At 44.4% G+C, this 20,717-nt stretch overlaps 1 protein-coding gene across 1 annotated transcript in view; it reads right to left on the bottom strand.

Moving 5' to 3' along the window:
• The window catches only part of LOC147700347 (NACHT, LRR and PYD domains-containing protein 3-like), a 484,040-nt gene that overhangs the window by 174,787 nt on the left and 288,536 nt on the right, over positions 1-20,717 (bottom strand). The gene's annotated exons all lie outside the window — the stretch shown is intronic.

Genomic DNA, 20,717 nt, shown 5'->3' with positions numbered 1-20,717 from the left:
GGCGTTTAGTCATACCAGGGGAAGGCCTAAATAGATGGAATTAGAAAAACCTAATCGGGAAAGAACTAAGGCGATCACCACCTGAATGAGCGCAGGGTGCGTGAGTAAGTGAGCAAATTTCTTAATCTTACGAAGCTGGAGGAAGCTGGACGAGATCACCGCTCCCACCTGGCTTTTTAGAGACAGATCGGAGTTGATGCTGATCCCGAGGCTTTTCACTGAGAGAGAGGGAGACGGAGGTGATCCCATTGATGACAGCCAGAATTGAGGGCCCCAGCTGATTGAACTTTTACCCGGGAGTACCAGCTCGGACTTTCCGGGGTTGAGTTTTAAGTGGTTCAGCTCCATCCACCCTTGAATGTACAGCATGGTAGCCTGAAATTCCTCGACGGAGTCAGTTGAATCTAGTGGGAAAGTTAGCTGCAGGTCGTCCGCATAGTTGTAGATTGTAACCCTCCTGTTTTTAAAGAGTGTAATAGGGGTTTGAGGTACAGATTAAACAGGAGGGGGACAATGATGAGCCTTGCGGGGCGCCGCAGGTGGTGGGCAATTTGGGCGCTGTAAAGTTCCAGAGCTTGACTGCCTGGGATCGGTCGCTCAGGAAGGACTTCACCCAGCAGAGGGACGCGCCTCGTAGGCCGGCTTGTTCGACACGGTGTAATAAGATGGTGTGCTCCACCGTGCCGAACGCTGCCGACAGGTCCAGGAGCACCAAGGCCTGATGTATGCCCCTATCAGCATTAGACCTCATTGTGTCCAGGACAGCGAGGATCACTGCCTCCGTAGAGTGCGCCTGGCGAAAGCCGGCTTGGTTTGGCTCCAGGTAGTCAGATGTTTCTATGAAGTTAGAGATACAGCTGGCCATATATATATATATATTTTTTTTTGAGTGCCGTCTACCTTTCGTTTGAAACAGCGAATTGTGGCGATTATATATATATATATATATATATATATATATATATATATATATATATATATATATATATATATTTATATATATATATATATATATTCATATATGTTTTCACATATATGTGTATATGTTTTCCGCCAGTGTCTTCAGGCTGACATGGGTGGACTGAGGTATTTCACCTCCATTGGGTGCTATGTCTGTACCCGACTGCCCCTGCCCAATCGCGGACTTGTTGGGACTGGCTGCAGCAGTACGAGGGGACTTGAGGCAGTGGCCGTAGTTTCTAAAATGCTCTGAGGATTCCTTTACCACCCACCTGCAGGCAAGCACTTACCTACTGTTTTTACTCCCCCACGCCACCTACCCAGTCATGCTGACACAATGCTTTTTGGGAGTTGTAGTCTAGCGCATACATCGCAAGCAATAACAGGTGTGCCGATTGCATCAGGGGGAGGAGATTATGGTGCAAGCATGCATTTAGAAGCAGGATTGGAGCAGTTGGGAGAAGGACTTGTTACAGTGCAGGGCGCTGATAACGCAGTTTGACGAAAAGCATTCGCCGCCACTGGGACATTTTAATGAAGCGAGTTACCTGCCTTGAAACCCCCTCTGGCCTCTGATTTCTCCAACTGAAGGGATGTGGTGTGATATATATATATATATATATATCAAAAGCTGCCTCACAGCAAAAAATGAAACATACTCACTTGTAGCAGTAGTTACAGTGGCTTTATTGTCGAGGTCTCGCCATGCCAAATGCGTTTCGCCTTCACATAAGGATTGTTCACTGGATGTTTGTCACAAAGAAAAGGCATCTTTTATTTCAATTTAGCACACAGTTACTTCCTGTCTGTCTATTTCGCAGTGCATTGTGGTTAGTGTAGTGCAGACTGTTTTTACATAACTTGCGACTCCAAGTTTCTAGTTATAGGTGTCCATTTCTCTGTGAATGAAAAACTTTTTTTACATTTATTTTTCGATCCTTTAGTGGCAGTATATGCATTTTTGTCCTTGATGTCCCCATCGTTTTGATGCTCTCTGTTGATCCTTTGTTATAGTCTTTCATCATTTTATCTTCATTCCTGGTAATGGTTTGTTCTTTCAGCTATTTTGAAAGCAATCTCACTCCAAATTATTTTTTCTCTCTGGTGAGTTATCCCTTCGGGAGACGAGAATTGCTTTTTTGTTCTAAGGGCCAGTATTTTATGGATTCCCATTTGCCTTCATGGTGTATTTCCATGTGTCTTGCTACAGCATTTGTGCAGTCCTTATGGTTTGTGGCTCTGATGTGTTCGAGAATTGTCTTCTTCACTTCAAAGATTGTGCTGCCTATATATCGCAATTGCACAGGCATTCTATCATGTAGATTACAAAATTACTTTTACACGTCAGATGTTGCGCAATTTTCCATTTTGTGCCTTTTTTGTCATCAACCTCTCGTTAGTGCTTTGCGATTTTGCACACCTTGCAGTCAATGCACGGCCAGAAGCCTTCTCTTTGTAGCCAAGTGATTGCAGGTGCTTGTTAGAAATTGCTATGGACTACTTTGTCTCCTATACTTTTGGCTCGGCGGTATGTGATGTTTGGGTGGTCGCCAATTATCTCTTTCAGAGTTGGATCCAATTGTAAAATACCCCAGTTTTTTTATGATTTTTGTCAAGCTTTTATTTTCAGCGTTGTATGTTGTTATCAGCCTTATTTTTGTTGATTCTTCTGATTGTTTTGGTTTTTCTTTGATCCTGAGTAATTCACCTCTTGGTTGGTTTGAGGCTCTTTGAAGGCATTTTTCTACTACAGTCTTGGGGTTTTTCCGTTTCTGGAATCTCTTACTGGTTTCTTCACTATGTTTGGCAAACTCTGTTTCAGCCGAGCAGTTCCTCCGTAATCTTAAGAATTCCCCATATGGGATGCTCCATTTTAGTGATTGGTTGTGGAAGCTCTCACCGTGCAATATCGCATTTGTAGATGTTTTTTGCGATGCAGTGTTGTGTGTAGGGAATTGTTTTGGACATAGATGTTTGTGTCTAGGAATGTCACCTGTGTCCTGCTGATTTCATACGTGAATTGTAATTTCGACACATTATTGCTCAATTTGACAAAGAAGCTTTCAAATTCTTGTTTTGTGCCATCCCAGATGATTAGGAGGTCGTCTATGAAACGCAGCCATAGAACGATCTTTTCTAGGAACTCATCATTTTCCGGCGCCCATGCCAATTTTTGTTCAAACCATCTCCTAATCATCTGCTAAGGGGTTCCCAGAAAGACCCCCAGGGCCCAAAAAACCATAAAAAAAAAAAATTGGCAAAAATTTGCGCTGGGGTCGCGGTTTCTTGCGTTTTTTTATTGAGGCCTTTCGGTGGGCTAGGTTCCAGGGGTGTTTCTTAAAAAAATAAAAGTAGGGGCTCGCAGGGGTTGCGGGGTCCGCGCAGCCCCGGGGCCTCACTTATGTTGGGAGGGGGGTTGCGCGGCCCCCCCTCCAGGAGTCTTCTATGTGCTTGTAACTTTGGTGCAGTTTGACGAATCTTTATGAAATTATCCCAAAAGTTTCTCTTTTAATGATTAGCTCCTATATTGAAAGTTTGGGGGTGAATGATGTAGGAGGGGCCGAGAAAAAAGAGGGTCCTAAAATGTGTTTTCTCCATGAAATTTCCATACAAAACTTTACAGAAGACTACACCTGAAACTGCTGAACAGAATTACGTCAAATTTAGCAGGGAGAAAGGTGATGATCCAGAAAGCACGCTTTTGTTGAAATGGTGTAAATCCGTTCAGGTCTTTTTGATAAATATCACATTTTACAGTTATCGATATTTGAGAATTCTGACATGTGCTTGGCTGAGGGGTTACAAGCACCAGTTTGCGGCTTATTGGCTGTGAATGGTTGAAACCAGGAAGTGTTGGCAGCCATTTTCTGATTTACTCAGTCAGCTCACATCTCTCCGTGTAGAAGCCATCGGGTCCGCAGTTTTACCTGTGCGAGGCAACACTGGCATCTGTGTCTATGTGAGATATGCCTTTCACTCTGCCTCTCCTCATATCACCAGGTCGCGGGTATGCCTTTAGAAGCCCGTCCGTCGGCTCGGAGCTCTATAAGTCAGTCTGTCGGTACGATCCCCTACACTACCCAAAGACTACCCAAACCCCACTTCACTGTCGTAAACTCTAAAACACTACCCCAGCACTTCCCCTACACTACCCAAACACCACTGCACTACCGTAAACCTCACATCTACCCCCAGTATGAACCCCTACCCAAACACCACTACACTACCCTAAACCCTAAAATATTAGCCCCAGCACAACCCCCTACACTACCCAAACACCACTGTACTACCCTAAAGTATAAAACAGTAGCAGTCCATCGGCTTGCAGCTGTGCGTCTGCGAGCCGTCGTGTCCTTAGCTGTACATGTGCAAGTCAGTCTGTTAGGTGATAGTTGTGCCTCTGCTAGCAGGGCCATTGGCCTGTTGGTGTCCCTTTGCGAGTTAGACCCGAGCTCTCCCTCCGCAAGCCAGCACGCTGGTGTGGGCTTGCGAGCTGACGGTCCGAAGCGTACACTGTGCGAGCTGAACTGGCGGCCCGTAGCTCTCCCTGTGCGAGCTGAGCCCATGGGCCGCAGGTGTCCCTCTTCGAGGATGCTTGATGGCCAGCAGGTATACGTGTGCTAGCCGGATTGCAGCTGTCACAGCGAACCGATATTGAGAATATAAGGCGGCTCTAAAAAGAGCCCTTGTGTTTATTAGTTGGAGCTACATATAAGTGCGGATGCACAGCTTCAGGTTATTCAGAAAAAAACGAATTCCCTGATCTGTGAAGTGTACTCCATCACTTCTGCAGATATCAACCATATCAAAACGTATGTTGTTTTTGTAGATCGACCCCATTCCATGGTCTCTGAAGTATGCAGACACAGCTTTGTTGACATTCTTCCTAGATTTTTCAATCTGAGGACAAAATTGGTTTGACCATTTCCACATCTGTCTTTGGCATATATTGGAATATACAAAGACAGTTTGAGGCAAATGCAACATCAATTGTCGAAAGGTGTGCTTTATTAGCATTTCCAAGCCTACCCCAGTCAATGTGCCTAGGTCGTTTCCACCACAATGCACAATCATGAGGTCAGGGTGTTGGAGATGCAAACAGGTTTTAACCAAAGGCAACAATTGGTGCCACTTCAATCCTCTCTGTCTAAACCATTTAATGTCCACATTTTGTAAAACTAGGTCTAAGTCAATACATCTCTGTTCTGCATACAACTTGCACCAGAAAACATAGCTATGTCCTAGGATCCACACTAGCATTTTGAAGGTATGCATGGGAGGAATGGATAGATGTCTGTTGCTCATGCAGTCCGTTCGTAGAATAAGAGATATATTTAAAGATGGGGGAACTACTTTTGTTTGCCATACAAAACGATAACTGATTGGGAGATGGAAAGCATTGTTTTTTAAAAGTAGGGTGCACATTCGTTTTGTGGAAAAGAATCTTTGTGATTGGCTAAAATAAAGCAGTGTAAACGTGAAGTACATATAGGATAAAATTTGCTCAATTCAACCACACCTGCTACTTGCATTTGGAAGGCACTGTTCGAACTTAAAACAATCGTGAACTTTTAACCTGCATGTGCCATTAAATGTTAGAGAAAATGTTGCAAAAAAATATCTTTTGGTTTAAAAAATGTTATGAACTTTTACCTGCATGTGTTGTAGAATGTTCTAGAAAGTGTGTTGATAGAATACGTTGCACTTCTGACTTCTATGTGTCCTTGAATATTTAAAAAAAAATTTATATGGAAAATTAAAATAAAACCAATAGAGAGAAGTGTTGATACCTAAAAGAATCAAGTAACTATTCTAATTTGTTCTTTACATGTATTTATGTGTGGAGCAACACAATTACAGACACAACAGCACCACGAAGAGGAAGAAGCAGGGAGTGGGGGGACATGGGGAAATGGGCACAATGTCACACATGCACAATTAACCACAGCACAACTATACACAAACCATGGCCAAAATAAAACACACCAACATTGAGTCACACAACCCACCAACATTACACCACTGAACAAGCATAGAAGTGAAAACCACACTGCCTGAAAGGAAGAAGGTTGAACAAAAGCTCACATGAAGGGACATCTCACACACTATGCAGCACACACACATCGGAAGCACCAACATCCAACACAATGTGGTCCAAACACAAACATTCGCACAATGGAACACAGGACACAAATGCACTCGCCTGTGGGAGATAAGCGTCCAAAAGCATCAAGACGAAACAGGCACATGAGAATGCATAAGTGCAAACCCACAATCTGGATGGGGTAGCAATTCATGTATGGCAGGCAGCCAGAGAGTCCGTGGCACACACATTGGCATACAAATGAAAACACAACACATTTGGAGACAATTGAAAATGTGGAAACTTTATAAAAAAAGTTTGTGCCAGTACAGCCAAGAGTAGTGCCACGATATGCAGACAAATGCAGCAGCATGCCTGAATATGTAACGGAGGACAACGTCCATGTTCACCTCGGGTAGTCCATCACCAACACACCTCAGTGTCAAGCAGCGTTGGTTGTCTGCGCCTCAGACATGATTCAACTCCAATGCAGCCATGTCCACTGTTGTTTTGGGACATGTGACCAGATGTACAACGTGTAATGATGTGGAGGGACATGGACAATGTGGCACATCGAGTTGTGGTTGCAGGTACCTTGTCACTCGTCCATGAACGAGAGTGCAGCTGCGTAAGCCACTATCTCTAATGAGTGATGGTTGGCCACAATATTTGACATGTCGTAGACGTAATCCATCAGCTGACCAGGACAGATGTGCTGACTCCAACCACTGTACCCAATGTGCACCAAAGCAGAATCGGGAAGTGGGTCAATTTGCTCACTGCATACTACAACACGTGCAATCTCCCAGGCCCAGTTCCCAACATGCACGCCAAACATCCAAGCATGCCCTAAACGGGCATCACCATGACACTCCTGGTCGTGGGCAAACAGGGGGTGCACACACCCATCGTAGTCCATGTCAGCTACCCACTCCTTGGAGAGGCACATGTGCATGCACCACTCGGATAGGCACATGCGACATTGCAATACAGGTTGAACGCAGGTGACGTCCGCAATGCAGAAGCTCAGCCCGTAAGTGATCCGCAGTACTGCCAAATGCAGTGCACCCAGGATATGCAGCAGACGTGCAAGGTATAGGTGGACGTGAATGGAGTCGACCATGTGTTCGGGATGCCCTGCCATTGCGTCAATAGCTCTGCTTGTAGCTGCACTGGCTTGCCATGTGCCAGTCTTGTGGATGAAATGGCAGAGCTTGGTGCAATGAGCCGGGTGTTTGTGCAATGGGTGCAGGGCAGGGGTGTGGTGGGAGTACGTGTGGAGGCCATTTCACGCATGCTAACTACGACAAAGGACTTTTGAGTGTGGAATGTGTACTCGTTCTCAAATCGGGCAGTGCTTAGTGTGGGAGACGGATGCAGATATTATCGTATCTATCAGGGGGGCTGGCCACTTGCAAGTTCCTTCTTGGAGCAGCAGATGTGCTAGCGCAAGATAGCTCAGACAAAGAACCTTTCATCCCTACAGTAACTTCTCCAGCTGCATTCATACAGGATGTGTACAAAGGGCAGTCGTGGGTGTTGGGGGATTTCTGCGACCCTGGACATCATGGATGAGATGTCCAGCACGTGGCACATGGGTGGGTTCACTGTGTGTTACGTTGCCAAACAGCTGCTACTCCCTCCCACGAGCCCCCATAGTTTTGTACGGTGCACTGTTGTATCCCGTGCACGCCTACGGCACACCATTGTAAAGCCTATTTGTGCATGTCCTGCAGCATTCCAACCACACCGTGACACTACCTTTTGGAAGTGGTGCATGCCACTTTACAACACTGACTGCTGTGGCCCTTGTGGCGGCCACACCAGAACACAGAGACACACTTACAGCACTTCCTGCACACAGACATGTCAGAGACGCCCCTTTCCCCTTGCCGGATAGGCAAATCCCTGCACTGACCTTTGTATGCCGGACCAGCACACGCCACTTGTGCATGCAGGAGGATGCATGCCTAGCTACATGTCCAGGCTCACTGCCAACGCTGAGGTGACATGGTAACGTCCGCTGAAGACAGCACACTGTGATGTTGCAGGGTCAGTGCCTATCATGCTAACTCAATGACCACATTGACACACTTGCTCAGATGCGGGTTCGGGGGGGGGGGGGGGCGTTGGCGGTCCTGGGGTTGTTGCGATGAGTGTTTTGGCCCTCATGGGTATCCCTGTATCATGCGCATTGACTCTATGGCACCTGTGGGTGTTCCGGTGTGGCTCTTGGCTGTGTTCCCTTTCATGCTGCAGGTCCTGCTTAACACCAGCAGAAAGCAGGTGTAAAATCCCTGGTGCTAACGCGGCTTATCGTCGGAATATGTTTCGCATCACAGTAGTTGTGAAAGTTGTGATGTGGTTTTTTCGTGTACAGAAAAATAAACAAACTGGGCAGTGTATCCCATCAAGATCCAGCACCTGACCCACTATTCCCAATCAATATAAATACAATGAGACTTCTTCATTTATTTTGTGTATACACTGTAAGTGCACCCACTACCATAGTGCAATCCAATATAGGATTTTAGTATTTAGAATAAATCGCAAAGGTGTACCTTGTGTCTTTTTGCTTTTTGCACGGGTACGCCTACTATGCATTTCATGATCAGCACTTAAATGCTACTAAAGTTGAGATAAATCTATCACACTATTCAGAAGCTGGTGCAAACTGCAGACATCACTAGTACTCCCGTGATAACTGTCCCACAATGTAACACCATCATGGACACCACCAAATAACAGTTATAAGAAAGAGAAACACAGCACTTAAGTAACAACCAAAAACTTTATGGACATTTTTTTTAAACTTTATTTTTCCGTAAACGTATATATAAATGATAAACTAAATTTAACAAACTGAACACAAAACAACAAGATGGAAGACTCCTGTCGGGAGCATGAATGAAATGAAATGACCTAAGTAAATAGAAAGAGTGACCCAAACAAGCCCCATCAAAATGCTTTTACTCCTGTTTCCTTAGAGGAATCACATCAGGCCATTCTGTCCAGTAAATCAGGATCTCCATTTGATCCCTGTCCCCCCATGTTTTTAAGAGCTCTGGTCAATGAGGTAAATCCCATAGTCAATAGTATCATCAATTCATCTCTGGCGTCTGCAGAGGTCCCACCTGAATGGAAATTAGCCGCGGTCAAACCTCTTCAGAAAAAACCTTTATCTGACCCCACAATTCTATCCAATTTGCGTCCCATTTCATTGCTGCCGGTACTATCCAAACTGACCGAATCCTTTGTCAACCGCCAACTTACAACATTCTTGGAAGACAACAACATCTTGCACACTAATCAGCCTGGCTTCAGGTCCAAGCACTCGACCAAAACGGCACTCCTGTTCTCTGCTGAATCCCTACGTTCCGCCATGGACCAAGGGAAGAAGGCCGTCCTGATTTTACTCGATCTATCGGCGGCCTTCGATACGGTCTCCCACACCATCCTGATTGACCGTCTACTCAGCTCAGGGATAGGAGGAGTAGTGCTGGACTGTTTTAAAAACTTCCTCAGCCTAAGACGACAAGTCACGGTGTTGGGCAAATTCAGCTCCGATGAAAAATCCATCAGCACAGGGGTACCCCAGGGCTCTACTTTGAGCCCTGTACTTTTCAATCTTTATATGGTACCCCTGATCGAGCTCATTTCCTCGTATCAGATCAGCACCATATCTTACGCTGACGATACGCAGCTCATACTGGTACTTGACAGGGAGCTGCCAGGAGCCGAAGAAAACCTTAAAACATGCCTGACTGCCACATTTGAATGGATGAAGACCAACCATCTCAAGTGCAACTCTGGGAAAACAGAAATCTTACCATTTGGTCCACAAAATCTGTTCTCCCCCAAGCAGTTGTGGCCTGAAGATTCTGAAGCTCCCCCAAATACCATCTCCTCTGCCCGCAACCTGGGTGTTAAGTTTGATGATGCTCTATCATTCAAGCAACAAGCCATTGGGGTGGCCAGTACATGCTTCTATATTATCAGAATGCTTAGAAAATTCTTCGACCTCCTCCCACTGTCAACTAGGAAAATGGTAACGGTGGCACTTATTACATCAAGACTGGACTACTGCAACAGCTTGTATGCGGGAGCCAATAAGCCCGTGCTCCACAGGCTGCAGATGGTCCAGCATGCCACCGCCCGCCTGGTCCTGGGCTGGCCCAGTAAATCATCCGCTTCAGCCGCACTACACGCCCTCCACTGGCTTCCCATTCACAAACGTATCCTTTTTAAAATCTTGATCATCACTTACAGAGCCTATCACGCACATGGACCCAGGTATCTCTCAAAAAATGTCAAACGCCATCTCCCCATCCGGAATCTGAGATCCTCTAACCTGAATTTGCTAGTTGTCCCAAAATTCAGACTAGCCACCAAAGGTGGAAAATCCATTGTGGTGCTAGGTTCCAGAGCATTCAATAAACTGCCTCTTTGCTCCGGCAAATTCCATCAGAATCTCTTTTCAGGAAAGCCTTGAAGACCTGGGTCTTCACGCTTACCGATGCTGCCTGTAGAGCTTTGGTGTAAAAGACTTGTGCTTGGGAATTGCTCCAGCTAACCACCCTTTCCACTCTGGGTTCGTTATTAAGCGCCAAGATGCTCCTTGGAGTGATAAAATGCGCTATAGAAGAGCTATTTTACATTACATTACATGAATGTCGACGACACAGCCTGGAAAATAAAGCACAAAATAAGGACGCTTGTAATGCGCATATCAAAGGAGTGAGATACAGAGAAAGAGAGAAGGAAAAAAAGCCAGAGAGATAAAGAGAGGGAAGGAAAGAAAGGGAGTGAGAAAGGGAGAAGGGAGAGAGAGTGAGAGAGATAGAAGGAAAAGAAGAAAGAGAGAGAGAGAGAGAGTGAAGAGAGGGAAGTGAGAGAGAGAGACACTGCCGCCCCTGCGCATCCATGACCAAAAATGTACCTGCTGCCACTGGAGTGTATCAGTAGGCACTCCACGTGCCCGTCAAAGCTCCGCGGCCCGGTAGATCTCACAGATATCCCTGAGTCATGAATGTTGGAGAGCACATCAGCTTCTCCGCGGTCCGGCAGATCTCACACATGTCGCTGAGTCCTGAGTCATCAATGGCGGAGACCACATCAGCTTTTGGTGCCGCTAACCCTGTGCAACGCAAGTCAGCGTCACGTGGTGGTAGGCCGCTGATGGCCATACAACTTAGGGTACGACTAACCCTGTGCAACTCAAGTCCGCGCCACGTGGTGGTAGGCCCCCGACGGCCATATCAGCTTCAAAGGCACTAACCCTGTGCAACTCAGTCCACGCCACGTGGTGGTGGCCCCTGACGGCCACATCAGCTTCGGGTGGCACTAACCCTGTGCAACTCAAGTCCGTGCAGTGTAGTCTGGTAATGAGTGTTCGTTTGCACTTTAAAATGAATATGGTAATTGTACTAAAGCTATAACTGATATGTTGTTGAAGAAAGGATACTAAAAGGATATTATGTAGATTGTAGGCCTGTGATAGTGACTTGCCTAGTGGACTCTGTAATTAATGAACAAAGAGTTCATTTTAATTGTGAGCCCTACTAACCGCAATGTAGGCATATTATGAAAAGATGAAATAAGTGTAGAATACACTGTCGAAGTGTTGCATTTTCGGAGTACAATCTTCTTTTTAGAACTTAGCATTTAAAATTCGAATTGCGAGCTCTGCTGCCCGCAGTGTAGACTGCTATTGAGTGTTTGTTTGCACTTGAAGATGAATTTGGTCATTGTACTAAAGCTATAACTGATATTAAAAAAAGTTCTTTAAGCATGGCTACTAAAAGGATATTATGTAGGGTTTAGGACTGTGATAGTTACTTGCCTACTGGACTCTGTAGTTAATGAATCAAGAAATAATTTTAATTGTGAGACCTAATGACCGCAGTGTAGGCCAGAGGTAGCGGTCAGCAAAGGCCCACAGCCATGTGACGTTGACTTGAGCTGCACAGATTGGAAACATTTGGTCTTCTTAACCCATTATAGTCTCCTACACAATTTGCATTGCTACTAATCTTGAATTGTGAGCCGTGCTAACCCCAGAGTGGGCCAGAGGCAGTGGTCAGGATGGGCCCACAGCCATGTGGCGTTAAGTTGAGCTGCACAGTTAGTGGCATCTGGAGCACTCAGCGTGTGCTCACGCTGCGATGATACGTGGTCCCGGCAGGCCGCATTGGGAGCAATGCCTTTTGTCTAATGAATTCTGTCTTGATAAAGCCATATGACTTGTGGTGCACTGAGTTAGTGGTACCTTTGGCGCTCAGCGTGTGCGCAGTCTGCGATTATGCGTGGTCCGTGCAGGCCGCACTGGGAGCAACGTGTCTTGCATACTGGTGGAGTGCGTCATCTGCAATCGCCACTGCATCTGAATTGTGAGCCCTGCTGTCCGCAGTGTAGATCGAAGACAGTAGTCTGTACTGACATAAGTCTGCAGTGTTGTGCAGCTGGGCTCGCAGGGGGCCTGTGTCGAGGAGGCCCACGGTCATGGCGGCAGCCACGTGGCAGGGTGAGGACCGTTGCTCTGGAAGACGCTTTGGCCTTCCCACAAGTCAATCAAGCCTAGAGCCCCAGCCTATTTATTCATACTCCTGCTCTGGAGTGACATACGTTAGACCAGCCCACTCTGCTTCCGCTTCAAGGGGGTGACAACCCAGCTACATGACTGAGATCTTCCCCACTGCCTGAGGTAACATGGTTGCGTCTACTGTGCACAACACTACAAGTATCAGTAGTATATGTCCACATGGAGAGGTTTGTGCTTTGCATAGTGAGGTCTGTCCAGCATATCACTGCTACACTTGGTATTGTGTGCATTATTATGGATGGGTGACTTGCCTCCTTCAAACATACTTGGTTCCCACATCTCCCAACATTCAGCGTTTGTACAGCTGAGGGGCCATAGCGTTTTGGGAAAGTCCGTTGTCCTGTTTTGCGCTGCCTCAGTGGTAGTAGGGGGATGGTCCGGGGGGAGGCCATGGTGGTGGTGGGTGTTGTGGCCTTGTTAGGTGTCGGAGCTGCATGATAAGTAGCTGTATCATGTGTTGGTCTTTAGATGTGACTGTGAGTTGGGTCCAATTCACGCTGTAGATAGTCGACCTCCTTACACCAGTTAAAGGCCGATGTTAATTTCTTACTTCTAACTCGGCTTATCGCCTGCTTTTTGGATCGCATTGCAGATTTGGCTGGTCGCTGAAAATATGGGGAAGTAGTGTTTTATTTTTATTTTTTCACGGGAACGCCTACTTTCCATTTCATTAGTGTTAGTTGTAGCTCTCATTTGTGGCAATTCTTTTGGCGAAAGGTATCGATGGAAAAGTGGTGAGATTTGCAGTTTTGACCAGGTTGAGATTGGGATGATAATTTGAAACACAGAAAAAAAAGATAGGTTTAATGAACATTATAATTAGAAATTAGCATTTAAAAAACCTTTGAAATTCACTGAAAAATCGCAGGTTTCAAGCACGCTATAGCTAGAAATTAGCATTTAAAAAAACTTTGAAATTCACTGAAAAAGCCATAGGTTTCAGGCCCGTTATAGCTACTTAGACATTTCACTCATACAAAACCATAGAAATTCCCCTGTTATAGTTAGTTGAGCAAACTATACCTCGCGCCCCCTCAATGCACTGCTGATGATGTCACATGTTACATCATTCATGACATGGTCAGGGACATCACTGATGACATCATTGATGACATCTCAAATGACATCACTAATGACATCATCCACATGAAAATCTGATGCACTTCATCACACCCTAATATAACCCTTAATACACCCACTCTAAAATACAGACTATCATTTTCGAAACATCAACACTCCAATACCAGTTAGTACATATCCACTCACTAATTCATAGCTCTAAACACACATCCACTCATCACCCCATACAGTCACTCATACATACAGTCAGCCATCAATACAGCATTATCATATGCACTCACATATCTATACAGACACTCACACACCGCCTCTCATTAATAGAGTTACTCACACACCTGGGCGGAGCCCAAGATGGCGGAGTGAGGGCGTCCGAGGGTGCAGCAGCCGTCAGAGCTCCTACTGACCCACCCTCCCCGACTCACTATGGGGGTCGGAAAGATTAGATGAAGTGACCCTGGGTCTATTTTTATGATGCTGCTCCCGGGCAGACATTACAAATCTCCGGATTATCGACCAGGAAGATACTTACTGACTCCTCAGATGCCCAGGGTCTGCCTCTGTGTGGGACGCCGGTGAAAACAAGTGGACAGGTTGCGGGGGGATCCGCGACTTTTCGCTGCTTCTTGTCTCTGTATCTACGTGTTGGGGAAGAAAACATTTCAGAAAACACCGAATGCTGTGGATCTGGCTGACCCGACAGCTGGTGCTGCAATCATTCCCGCGCCTAACTCTTCTCATCCGCGGCTCGGTACGCGGTTGGTCAGGGCTTTGGTTTGGACACGAACAGGCGTCCCGGACCTCTGCTGTCGGCAAGGTGAGGTCGGAAACGTCTCCACAGGCAAATATGGCCTGAAGAACGTGCCTAGGTCCACCCGCGCCAACAAATCTGCGGCGGGGGACCCGGCAGCAGTGTCTCCGGCCCTGGGGGGTCTAATGGCATCGGCGTTGAATATGGCGCCGGGGGCTACATCTGTTTCAACTGTGGGAATAGGGGGTGTTGCACTACCCGCGCCTTCCACCTCGCTCCAAGTAAGATCACCCCCGGGAACCACTGGACTTCGCAAACAGGTACTGCATCCACCCACATTGATAATGATGGATGCTACTGTTTCCAATGTCCCTAATCTAGTTTTGCTTGAAGTCCCTAAGGAAACAGACAAAAAGACGGGTTTGGGGCAGAGGGAAACAACCTGAGGATGCCAGCTACTGAGCAGGATGGAATTAACATAATTAACATAATTTCTATCCCCCCTAAAGAGCAGACTGCCATTATTACTGCTCAACCTGCCCAACCCGAAGCAGCAGTCGTGGAAAGGGACTCGGTTACTGCCTCACGAGAGGTGGACACTCCTTCAGCTAAAGGGGGCAATAAGAATGTTGGTGAGGGGTCGGAAGCAGAACAAGTGAACTCCCCAGAACCTATTGTGATAAACATTCTGGGTGTTGCGACTGTTGCTTCACCTACGGTAGAGGAAACTGAGGAAGCGGATGGGGGAGGGGACTGTTCCACTGAAGATTATGAATATGACGAGACGGAGGAAGGAAAGGTACAAGAACTGGGGCTTAGCTCTCAGGTTGCATCTTCAGATACTGCTAAGTTTATGGCCGTCCGAAGGGGTAAACTTAAACAAAAAAGAAAATTAAGAATAAGAAAGGGAGAAAAACCCCAATTGAAGGTCTATCAACAATTAATTCTGCATCTGTGTCGAAAAGGTCTCTTCACTTGGACATAAGCCCTCTTTGGAAGTGGATTCAGGCTAAAGGACTTGTTAAGAATATGACTCTCCGACTGTCTGGTAACAGCCCTCCTGTCACTGACCCCCACAATGATTGCCCGGCCTCATCAACTATGGGTGTGGAGTCTACAACTTCTCTTTTGTTTTCATCTTCGGGGCCTGACTTGGCATCTTTAAGACCCCCAACTGAGATGGCAGATTTGACCGCTGCAGGCGTGGAATCCTCCCCTGTATGCTTGGAAGTACCTGGTTCTGCTTCTGACTCAACAACCTGTCTGTCTTTGGATCATCCAGACTCAGACCCCCTTTATAACCACCGACTAATCGACTCTGGAAAACAGGAACCTGTGCTATCGTCTTTTGAGGTCATACTACAAACTTTAACCAACCATCGTGCAGAAGCGCAGGAACATTTTCTTCAGCTTTGTGAAGATAATACTAAACTTCAGAATTCGTTATTAGAGATGACCTCTAAATTAGGCTGGATGTCACAGGAAATTGGAGACCTTCAGCAAAGAGTTGTTAGTATCGAAGAAAATGCCGACCGCACTGAGCTCTCTCTGAAGCAACATGACATTCAGATTATAGCTCTACAACTGAAGGTCGAGGGCTTAGAGAATCGCCAACGCCGTTCGAATCTTAGACTTTTTGGCATACCGGAGGGCGTGGAGGGGCCAGACGCCAGGGTTTATTTGGTGAAATTATTGCACAAAGCCTTACCAGATTTGGCTGATTGGGACTGGGACTCTCAGGTCCAGAGAGCCCACCGCCTTCCCCCATTTCAGAAGAATAGGGAGAGTAAATTTCCTAGGCCTTTTATTATTTATTTTGGAAATTTTCTTTTGAGGCAGACTGTGGCTTTAAAAGCTCGCCCTAACTCCCCTATCTCAGTTGAGAATATGTCTCTATTTTTTCGGTCTGATTTGAGTAAACCTACCATGGATAGGAGATGGAGGCTAAGGAAATTCATCGATCCTTTCAAAACGATTGGGGGGCAAGCATTCCTGCAGGAACCTTCCCACCTCAAAGTTAACAAGGGAGGTCATACGTATTACTTGTCAGACGAGAAGGAGGCTGAGAATTTGCCAACTAAGTTGGGTTAATGGCTGATCCGTAATTTTTGTGGGTAGTGACTAAGAGGGGTTTTTCCGTGTTTGTTTTTGTACCCAGGGTCTCACTTTATCTAAAAGAAACATAAAAAAAGGTAGGGTGGTCTGGTAGTCCTCGGACGGCTGTACTCTGACCTGCCCCATCAGCCGCAGCAGTCACGCGGGGGTTTCCCTCTAGCACTGGGGTGAGAGAGGGTGGGGGGCGGGCCCAAGTTTTCCGGGGGTGGGATGGTTTGGGTGGGGTAAAAAGGGTAAAAAATTCAGCACAATGTGGTAAAAAAAATTGTGACAAGTTTTAAATTTTTTTGGTTAATAGCATACAGTATGGCAGAAACAATGATAATTATGGATTGAAATGTATAAATTGAAATGTTTAGCATGGAACGTATCTGGTCTAAATAGTAAGAATAAAAGAAAATCAGTTTCCGAAGAGCTTAAGCTTTATAATCCTCAACTAGTTTTTCTATCTGAGACGCATATTTCTTATAAGGATAGAAAATTACTTAATCAGTTGGGTTACGAGATTATAATTTGCTCATCACAACAGATTTTACTTAGAGGAGGTGCTATTTTAAAAGGTAAATGATGCAGATCTGAAACAATTAAAACTGCTACAGATAATTTAGGTCGGTGGGTAATCGCGCAAGTACTGACTGGCAACCATAAATTTTTATTATGCGGGATTTACGGTTCCAATTTTGATGATGCTTTTGTTTTTGATGATTTGAATATGGAACTATTGGGGTGGGAAGGAGAACTTATTATTATGGGGGATTTTAATTGTATTATGGATTACCAGCTGGACACGACAAGACAGGGAGCTTTTCAGCATATGCGCAAAGTGCGTGCAGCAATTTTGGACATTAGCCGGGTACATAATGTAAAAGATGTATGGCGCTCTCTTCATCCTGATATACCTGGTTACACATATCATTCAGCACCCCACAAACTTTGCTCCCGCAATGATATGGCTTGGGCAACTGATAAAATAATATCTAATAGTTCTATAGAAATCTGCCCTCGCGTATCCTTGGATCATAATCCTATTCTATTGATATTTGATTACTTAGAAAACCAAGCGACTTCAAGACTGTTTTCTTTTCCCCGTTACTTATTATCAGATGCTGTTTATATCTCACAGCTTAAACTACACCTGGGTGAATTTATTAAGATTAATCTTAATTCGGCATCCCATATACTTGTTTGGGATACTTGCAAGGCCAGCATTAGAGGTCATGCGCAACAATATATATTCAAACAAAACTCTGAACGCCATTTTGCCAATAATAAATTGATATCGAATATTACGGCACAAGAAACGGTATTGGCTGAGGCGCTACGAATATGCTCCCCTGATACGATAGAAATTGGGCTAAAACTAGGATCTATTAAGTCTAACCTCAAGCCAACTTTGATTGAAAAGAGCTGCGCCAAGTTACATAAATCAAAAATTTTGCATTATGAAGGAGGGGACAAAATTGGTAAAATATTGGCCTTCAAAGTAGCCGATGATAGAGCACAGACTCTCATTAAAAATATTAAGGGCCCGAATCAAATTATTTATAACCAACCAGCGAAGATATTGGCGCAATTTGCGGAGTACTATTGCACCTTGTATACCCCCGAGAATCAAGCCTCTGCTTCTAATATTCTAGATTATTTGGAAAATAATATAAAGGAAAAGTTTAATCTACCAGGTTTAGGGCATCTATCAGATGATATTACTGAGTCAGAGGTAAGACAAGCTATCTTATCTGTACCTATCGGAAAAGCTTCAGGGGAAGATTCTATTCCGGCGAAAATTTATAAAAGCTGTATCGAAGAAATAATTCAACTCTTTTTATTAGTAATTCAATCTATAGGGGTAACCGGGATTGCTCCAAATTCTTGGAATATTGCAAAAATTATCTTTTTTTTTTTTTTTTAAAAGACAAACCGGCAGATGAATGTGGTTCATACAGACCCATATCTTTGATTAATACAGATGCTAAGATTTTTGCTAACATTTTGGCAAATAGGTTGGCCCAGATTATCCCCGAAATCATAAACGTGCAACAACACGGATTTGTACTAGGCAGGGATACTATGACGCACATCAACACAGCTATTACGGTTTTTGATATGGCTGAGACGGAATCCACCCCACTCGGTATGATTTTATTAGATGCCGAAAAGGCTTTCAACTGAGTGGGGTGGGATTATCTCTGGTCTGTGCTGTCTTTTATTGGTTTCAGGAGTAAAATCTTTAGTCGGATCCAGGCTTTATACGATCAACCCACGGCTAAGATTAGCTACGCCGGTTTGTCATCTTCTTCCTTTACGATCTCTCGGGGTACCCGGCAGTGGTGCCCATTGTCGCCCCTGCTCTTCACTTTGTCAATGGTGCCTTTTCTCTCTGCACTTCAGGCTCAACCCAGGATTATTCCATTCCAATCCGGGCTTCATCGGTTGAAAATTACCGCTTATGCGGATGATATCGCAATATATTCCACCAATGTCACAACCGCATTGGAGGGTATAATGGTTGAAGCCAATAGATTTGGAAATGTCTCCGGCTATAAATTAAATGCAAATAAAATCCAAATAGTGGTTAATTACAAACCTTCGGGAGATGTTCTTGGGATATGTAGGGCTGCCAATTGCTTAGGAGTATACATTTCAGCTAAAATCAGGGATATAATCCCTTTAAATTATGAAGTGCTTATAAAAGTAACTGAGGTGCAACTAAAAAATTGGCACAAACTTCCCCTGAACATTATTAGCAGAATTATTTTGATTAAAATGAAAATCTTGCCGAAATTTCTCTACTTATTTCGTTCTATTCCTTTGGCACTTAATAATGTTTTTTTTAAAAAGCTCGACGGAATCTTTAGCAGTTTTATCTGGGGATATCGGAAAGTGGGTAGATCCTTGGCTAAATTGAAAGGATCCGTAGATACAGGTGGACTTAATTTCCCAGATTTTAAACTGTATTTTTGGGCTACCTTTATCGGCCGCCTCCGTTCCCTGTTCAATCCTGATTTACAAATTTTTTATCATACCATTATGCTAAAATTAGATGCTAGAATGTTTTTGTTCAGATTGAACGACCCAAACTACTTCAAAAGAGTCAAATTTAAGACCACGAGAGACATAGCCAAGATCTGGTTTAATATTTTATTTTTCTGCAAAACCACTTTTTTTCATGCTAAACTACGAATTTGGGGAAATCCAGGACTTCCCGGGATATTTAATGACGGCTGGACTAATGCTTGGTCTACTCACGGTATTATAACATTGGGTGATCTTTATGGTGGTGATGGCTTTTTTGAATTTAGGGCACTTAAGAATTTATACCATTTAACTGAGGCCATGAGGTTTAAATACATTCAAATATACAATTTTTTGATTCGTCGGATGAAAGTTATGAAGATCTCAGATTCTGACAGATTGCTCATTCTCTTTCAAAAATTAATAATGTAGTTCAATCGGCGAGTCTCAGATGGCAACAATTTAAAACTTCCTGTTTGCTATATCATACTCCCGAAGTGATTCTCAAATGGTCTTCAAATGTTTTATATTATGATCATACCAAATGTCCTAAATGTGATACCGTGGGTGCCAACATAGAACATATGCTATTTACCTGTCCGTCGTTAAGTGAGTTTTGGTTTGCTTTGGATAAGGTGCTGAAAACGAAATTAGTGAAAGCCCCACTACTTTCTGCTTTAACTGTACTTTTAGATGTACATGACACTACCATTCCTCAGCAGGCTTCAATTACTATTTTACTATCCTGCGCCAAACTTATTATAGCTCGAGCCTGGATCTCCCCACAACCACCTCATATTACACAATGGTGATCTTTGGTTAATGAAATACATGGCATGGAGGTGGCCTTGGCCCAAATAAGAGGTATTAGGTCTTTACTTAAATATGAGAAAATATGGGGTAACTTTATTTAAATTTGGATTTTCAAAATGGTATGTTTTGTTTATTTATATTCTTTTAGCTGACACTATGGTCTGCCATTCTGTATGTATTTATTTGTATATTTTATGTTATGATTGACTTATTTGGGATATTTTTGTCATGTTTGCTTTTTGTGCTGATAATCAAAAATAAAAAAAATAAAAAGAGTTACTCACACACCTAGTCAGTCATGGAAA

This window comes from Lissotriton vulgaris, chromosome 8 (genome assembly GCF_964263255.1).
Source record: "Lissotriton vulgaris chromosome 8, aLisVul1.2, whole genome shotgun sequence".
NCBI lineage: Eukaryota > Metazoa > Chordata > Amphibia > Caudata > Salamandridae > Lissotriton > Lissotriton vulgaris.
Note: the sequence above shows the minus strand (reverse complement) of the source record. Positions and strands in the feature narration are given on the sequence as shown.